Source organism: Heteronotia binoei, chromosome 18 (genome assembly GCF_032191835.1).
Source record: "Heteronotia binoei isolate CCM8104 ecotype False Entrance Well chromosome 18, APGP_CSIRO_Hbin_v1, whole genome shotgun sequence".
Lineage (NCBI taxonomy): Eukaryota > Metazoa > Chordata > Lepidosauria > Squamata > Gekkonidae > Heteronotia > Heteronotia binoei.
The window spans coordinates 42985268-42993119 of record NC_083240.1 but is presented as its reverse complement, the minus strand read 5'-3'; positions in this window follow the sequence as shown (position 1 = coordinate 42993119).

Sequence of the window (7852 nt, the reverse complement as noted above, 5' to 3'; positions counted from 1 at the left end):
TCCTGATCAACATCTGTGAAAATATGTTTTGGTTCAGATTTATTTATTTTTTTAAAAACTAGAAAGATTATTTTCTTGCACTGTGCAGGGGGTTGGACTAGATCAGGGGTCCCCAACCCCAGGCCACGGACCGGTACTGAATGAATGAATGAATGAATGAACTTTATTACAGTCATAGACCAATATAAAAACTATAACACATCATATAAAACCCTCCTAAAATACCTAAGATAGTATAAAATACCCTCCTAAAAAAACATAAAATACAATAAAATACATAAACATTTCCCCACCTATACAATCCAAGATAACTAAAATATAATTGAACCAATTTTAAAATTCAAGTCAGTTCCAATTTATATAAATCCTTTAAATCAGAGTATAAAAACATTTATAAACTAAAATTCCAAGAGATCATACAAGACATGCAGTTTCTTGTTTCTTAGTATGGAACTTCACAAGATAATGGCAAAATTTGGCTATCTGTCTAGAGATAGTTGGACTTGCATCTACCAAAAGTTTCTCCAAACATGCCTTGTCCGCGTCTGCCATTGGTTTAACTACAAACGGGGAAACAAATCTATCCCTCTGTACCTGGTGGAAAGGGCATCGAAAAAACATATGAGTCATCGACTCCACCTCTCCCATAGCACAAGGACAGCGTCGGTCTTCATACGGGACTTTTCTATATTTCCCTTCTAGCACCTTTGAGGGCATGGCTGCGCATCGAGCCAACGTAAAGGCTCTTCTGTGGGCTGGTACCTCCAAATAAAAAAAGTACTTGGCCGTCCTCATAACATATTTGGTCTCAGTAGCTGCTAAAAAAGAGGGGGCCTGTTCTAGATCCCTTTGTCTCTCTATATCGCAGATTCTTTGTTTGATAATACTTTTTGCTTTGGCATAGCTCTGCGCCAAGAGGTTTTCAAGTGAGAATCCTATACTTTCTAAGTTGCTTCTGACCAATTGCAGCCACCTTGGCCTATAGGGGTCTTGAGTTATTAAAGGGAAGAGGCCTTTTTTGTTTTTATGGATCCTTAGCCATTGACATGCCGAAGATAACATAATTCTGGCCTCAATTCTCATTTGCCCAGTTTCTAAACGCAAAAGGGCATTTGACACACCTGGCGGAAGCTGCAAAACGTTACGAAGAAATTTAGATTGCACTTTCTCGAGAGCCTTCAGTTTTTTAGCCGAAATGCCCAGGTTAATACCATAGAGCAATTGTGTTAACACTTTGTATTGGAACAGTTTCAGTGCTGCCGGAACATAGAAGGCCCCCTTAGAGCGAAAAAATCTCAGAATAGCGTACATTGTTTTCTTAGCTTTCTCCACCCTCATATTACAATGTTCAGTATAGGCACCTGTATTCTGAATTACCATTCCCAAATAAGTAAATTTTGTTACTTGTTCTATTTTCTTCCCTTTCATAGTCCAATACCTCTTCTTGGCTTTTTTGCCAAATGCCATCACTTTTGTTTTTTCAAAGTTTATTACCAACCGTTCATTTTCACAGTACTTAACAAAGCTGTCTAAGGCTCTCCGCAACCCAATACGGGTCCATGGCCCGTTAGCAACCAGACTATGGAGTGAGGCAGAGAAGAAGAATTGCAGATTTATACCCCGCCCTTCTCCTTGAACCAGAGACTCAGAGGGGCTTACAATCTCTCATGTCTTCTCCCCCCACAACAGACACCCTGTGAGGTGGGTGGGGCTGAGAGGGCTCTCACAGCAGCTGCCCTTTCAAGGACAACAATAGCTATGGCTGACCCAAGGCCATTCCAGCAGTTGCAAGTGGAAGAGTGGGGAATCAAACCTGGTTCTCCCAGATAAGAGACCACGCACTTAACCACTACACCAAACTGAATAGATCTTGCCTATTCCTTATTTAAAGACCCCCATGGGGAGGACATGCATGGGGTGTGGGCTTTGGGGCAGCAAAAACCCCAGCACCCCCGCCCCCGCTGGTCTGTGGGAAAAATTGTCTTCCACAAAACCGGTCCCTGGTGCCAAAAATGTTGGGGGCAGCTGGACTAGATGACCTTGGGGGTAGCTTCCAAGTTATGATTCATTAACACAAGGTCCTTGTTCTCCTATTTACTTCATGAAATATCCATTTTTCCTTGCTAAGCTGGAAAACAGGAAAATGAATGAATGGCCTGCCTCTAGAAGTGGACCTCTAAGCCGAGCATTCTGCACCTATGGAACATGATTCCCCCCTTTGTTAGATAACCCAACATTTCTTTCTGTTGTTGTTCTCCTTGTCTTACTAAGTCTTACTGTGCATCTTTTTGACAGTATGTGCCAGAAGTGGAATATTCTGCGAAGCCACCAAATGTCCTGGTCTGTGGGTAGCCTTCTGCTCTGAGATCATCTAATAGCAAACACAGAAGGATCCTCAACAACAGGATTTTGGGGATACACCAACTTCAATTTGGGAACAAACAAATGCTCCCAGTGGCCCAGCCACTTTGCACTGTGATCCCAGCTACATTTTAAAAACGGAGCTTTTGTGTTTGTTTGCTTATTTATTACATTTATATCCCGCCCTCCCCTAACTGGCTCAGGGCAGCTAACAACAGTTAAAACAACATACTGTTAAAATAGAATCACGATAAAATCAATTAAAACATTTCATATAAATTCAATGGTTCCAACGTGTCATACCATTTCAAGTGCACTCCCTTTTGTGTCCAGTGTTGTTTCACCAGCTGTGAATTGCACAAGTTGAGTGCTGTGTGAAGGATTTCCTTTTGGCATCCCTCTCCTCAAAAACCAGCCCAAGTTTCAAAAAGATTGGACCAGGGGGTCCAGTTCCATGAGCCCCAAAATAAAATGTCCCTATCCTGCATTATTTCCAAATGGAGGGAAGGCATTTAAAAGGCATGCAGTGCCTTTAAATGTGGCCAGAACTCCCTTTGGAGTTCAGTTGTGCTTGGCACACCCTTGCTCCCCGCTCCACCCCCAAAGTCCCCAGATATTTCTTGAGTCAGATCTGGCAACCCTATACTTTTCTCATTAGTAATAGTAATCAATTGATCAAGTTTATTACGGTCAAAAGACCAGCAAGGAAATAGTAAATATACAATCGATACAATGCTTTCCTAATGCAAAATAGGTATCAGTAATACACATGGAATCAAGGGGCGCGTGAGTTTTTTTTTTTAAAATGTTATTGTATTAGCAAGATGCTGGAAATTAACCAAAATTCCATCTATAATCCTCTGGTTTCAGAAGGTGTGGGACGTCGCAATACAGGACAAAATAGCCTCTCAATTTCTACTGGTTTGTTAGCCTTTCGTAGGGCCTGTAAAATGGAGCTGTTCCGCCAGGCTTTTGGATGAGGCAGCGGGCATCCTTTTGTTAGATTGGTTGGCCTCCCCTGCTGTACCATCATGTTGTATCAAACAAAATATGTTCTTAATATAGCATTGCTATTTCATCATTATTCTGTTTGTTATTGGGGGGGGGGGAACTGATTTTATTATGATTTTAGCTATTTTTGATTGTTTTATTATTGCATATTTGATGTACTCCGCCCTGAGCCTCCATGGGGGAATGGGTGGAATAATGATGATGATGTGTGAAGACCCTAATGCAGGTGAAGCCTTTATAGAAAAAATTGTTTATTTTTTGATTATGTAAACAACATAATCACTCAAAGTGTAAAATACCAAACAAATTCCTGGACTTTGTTCTATATTAATCTTTATTCAAATGTGAACCTTTTATGATGTAAAGAACTGTATATTAAGTTACACTACTTTTTATTTTTTTATTGTTTTTCATGACGTATGTTAAAGGCCTTTGTTGTTTAATAAAAAAATCAAGCTTAAACAATTAAAAAAAAGTTCGTTTCTCTTTAATATTCCACCACTTCCTCTGCGTCCACAGAGACAAAGAACGACCGCACTGACACGAAGCCAGAACTTGCAGCAGAAATGTCCCCTCCTGTATCCACTGACCACATTCTGCCGCTCTACCCCTTGGCCATCTCTGTGGCTGGCACCTCTTTCTACTTGTAAACCCAAAAGCCGTTCCAGACAGGAAGCGACCAACCTTTTCTTTATGGTATACAGTGTATACACTCTAGTCTTCCCTCTCAATGGTTCTATGAGTACGTCATCCCGTTGGCTACGCCCTGACGTCCCTCGCCTTCCTCCCGCGGCGAAAGAGGTAAACAACCTTTCCAGTTTGTCACTAATGGGCGTGGCTTCTTTGCTTCCTGACTCTCTTGAAGCTCATTGGCTTCGGCGGCGGAGCGTTCGGATCGGCTGGGGTCGCGAGCGCCCCGGATGTAAACAAAACCGTTAGTGGGCGTGGCTCCCCATGGGCTGACTGGCCGGCTCCTCCGGCGACGTGCTGTCTCAACCTACCCTGCTTGCAGAAGGGGGAAGGAACGAACCACTTAGGAGGCGCGCACGGAGAAAGACCCGGGCGCAACCTCCCCCAGTGTCGCCACCGCCCGGCCCGGTTCTCTGCTCACTGATTGGCCGGAGCGGGGCTAGAGAGCCCGCCTCCTCCGCCATCCGATTGGCCGAGCGTATGTTGGCCGGCGAGAGGGTCCCAAACACTGTCAGTGAGGAGAAAAAAAGCGAGGACGCGGCAGCAGGTAGAGCCAGGAGGTGGGGGAGGGGGTGCTGCGCCTGAGAGGAAACATGGCAGAGCTTCTTTTGAGGGGGGGGGGGGATATCGTGAGGCGATGAGGGAGGGGGAGGCCCTTCCAGGGTGGGGGAGGGGATGTGGCTGGAGGTGTGCGCTGAGGGGGGGCGGCCGGGCAGAGGGACATGGCGGGGGGCGGGGCGGGCAGAGAACATAACGTGCCGGGGCAGAAAGAGTGCTTGAAAGAGAGGGGGAGCTTTTAGGGGGATGTGGACCTTGCCCAGGCAAGGCTGGCAACAGACAACAGGCTGGCAAAGGCAAACCGTGCCTTTGGCCGACTGCACAAAAGAGTGTGGAGCAACAAGCATCTGAAAAAAGGCACAAAGATCAATGTTTACAAAGCGGTTGTGATGACAACCCTCATCTACGGCTCCGAATCGTGGGTTTTATACCATCATCACCTGCGACTCCTTGAGCGCTTTCATCAGCGCTGCCTTCGCACCATCCTCAACATCCACTGGAGTGACTTTGTGACCAACACTGAAGTTCTCAAGCGGGCGGAGGTTACCAGCATCGAGGCACTGCTGTTGAAGACGCAGCTGCGCTGGGCAGGGCATATTTCTAGGATGGAAAACCACCGCCTTCCCAAGATTGCCCTGTATGGCGAACTCTCCACCGGCCATCGAAATAGAGGGGCACCAAAGAAGAGGTACAAGGACTCCTTGAAGAAATCCCTTAGCACCTGTCACATCAACCATCACCAGTGGTCTGACCTAGCCTCAGATCGCAAAGCATGGAGGCACACCATCCACCAGGCTGTCTCTTCCTTTGAGAACGCACGCATAGCTGGTCTTGAGGACAAAAGGAGATTGAGGAAGAATCGCACTGCTACAGGACCAACCCTAAATCAGACTTTTCCCTGCAGCCGCTGTGGCCGGACCTGCCTGTTTCACATTGGTCTTGTCAGCCACCAGCGAGCCTGCAGCAAACGTGGACTATTGCACCCTTCTTAAATCTTCGTTCGCGAAGCCAAGCCGAGAGAGAGAGAGAGAGAGAGAGAGAGAGAGAGAGAAGGGACCTTGCCCCTGTTTGCAAGAACAAGCTCTTGGCCTTTCCAGCGCTCACGCACACCCAGAGGACGATGGAGAAGGAGAACTGAGGAGTGAACGGAGAGCTAAATATGTTGACCGCTTCAGGCCCCCGTAGGAGAGGGCTAACACCCCTGTAGTGGCTCCCTGTGGTGCCCTGTATTTGTAACCAGAGGGAACTCAGGTCATGACAATGTGGTGTGGCCCCCTGCTGGTCAATGCATTGTATGCATCTGAGGCGAGGAAGGGTAAAGATTTGTTTTGGTCCCTTTTTGAACTACAAAGATTTTGAACTACATCCTAGCAAAGAACTGAAAACAGAGCTGGTCTTGGAGGACAGTCACCTTAGCTCTGGGCCAGCTATACTTTGCAAAGAAGAAGAAGATATTGGATTTATATCCTGCCCTCCACTCCGAAGAGTCTCAGAGCAGCTCACGATCTCCTTTACTTTCTTCCCCCACAACAGACACCCTGTGAGGTGGGTGGGGCTGGAGAGGGCTCTCACAGCAGCTGCCCTTTCAAGGACAATCTCTGCCAGAGCTATGGCTGACCCAAGGCCATGCTAGCAGGTGCAAGTGGAGGAGTGGAGAATCAAACTCAGTTCTCCCAGATAAGAGTCCGCACACTTAACCACTACACCAAACTGGCTCTCCAGTACAGTAAAGGGCCAGTACAGTGAAACTGAGTAGAGTTAGTCAGTATTCTATGTTTCCTGGAAGGTGTGATGGTGAAATTTCTTGTTGCTACATCAGCTTGCTGTTAAACTGCCTTCCTGCTGACATGATCACATTCCAGGGAACAGGCAGATGTGCTCCAGAAATGCTGTCTTGTGCATATTGCCATTTAACTCCCTTCCTTACCATGGGACACTCACTTAGTAAGGGGTGAAAATGGTCCCTTTTGAATAGTTCCAGTTGCCTTTCCTGATCTCCTCTGCCTTCGACAATAACATGCTTGTCCAGCAGCTTGTCACATACTTGTCAGTGACATTCAACCTGTTCTCTCTCCCTGCTTCTTTCATTGAGGTATATAGTCACTGATTATAAAGACTGAGGAGTCCAGAGTCTGCATTTAGCAGCCTCAAATGTTAAAGTTCCTGCTGGATGGTATCACTTTCAGCAGCAGATGAGGGAGTTGCACATTTAAACGCTGCCCTAGGGAAGGAGGGACTTCCTTGCAAAACTATCTTCTCTTGCAGGCTGTTTTTCTAGTGGTTTGGAATCCACCTCCCCCACCCCCCTGGGAGGAAACAGTCACCATTTCCAAACCTATCCTGTGGGAGCAGAGCTGGTCCTCAGTGTTTCAGGTTCTGACATTGAAAAGAAAGGCTCATGGGCTTCTGCAGCCCTCCAAGAGGCTACTGTGGTTCACAACCTCAGGTTCGTCTGCCTTACTTTGGCCTTGGCGCCAGTGTGGTTTCTTGTGAAACATACTGGGGGCCAGAGCTTTTTTTAAGCAGCAACACACAGGAATGCAGTTCTGGCTGACCTGGTGTCAGGAGGTGTGGCCTAATATGCAAATTAATTTCTGCTGGGCTTTTTTTTGTTTTTTTAACAGAAAAGCCCTGTGTGAAAATGGTGACATCAGGAGGTGTGGTCTAATACGCCAATGAGTTCCTGCTGGTTTTTTTCTATGAAAAAAGCACTGCTGATGGCCATGCATCTCTCCATGTGAAAAACATCTCAAAACTGGTTCCACCTCGTTGTTTTTTTTTTCCTTTATGACATTAGCTTGCCAGTATTCTCTCTTCTCAGCTGTTGTAAGGAACTCAGCAATAGTGAGGCTGCAGCTAGATACTTTATGTACACAGGGTAGGTTTAAGAACCTCTACCCATGCCAGTTACAGCTCTACAGCTCTGTGTTGGGGTTCTGCCTCACATAAGACATTTTGAAAACCATATTTCTTGAAATAACATAGAGGTGGGTAGGCAGGCAAGCTGTGGCTGGTCACTGCCAAGCTTTGAATGGCATGACTTTTTTTTTGCCTTGTAGCAAGTCAAAAGCACAAACTTTTATTCCTTATGCCACATTGTGCTGTGCTCTGCAGAGAGGCTCTGTGGTAGAAGAACTTGCTTTGCATGCAGAAGGTCCCATATTCAGTTTCTGGCATCTCCACTTCAGAAGATCTCAAGTAACAGGAGCTCGTTGACAATTTGCTCTGCCTG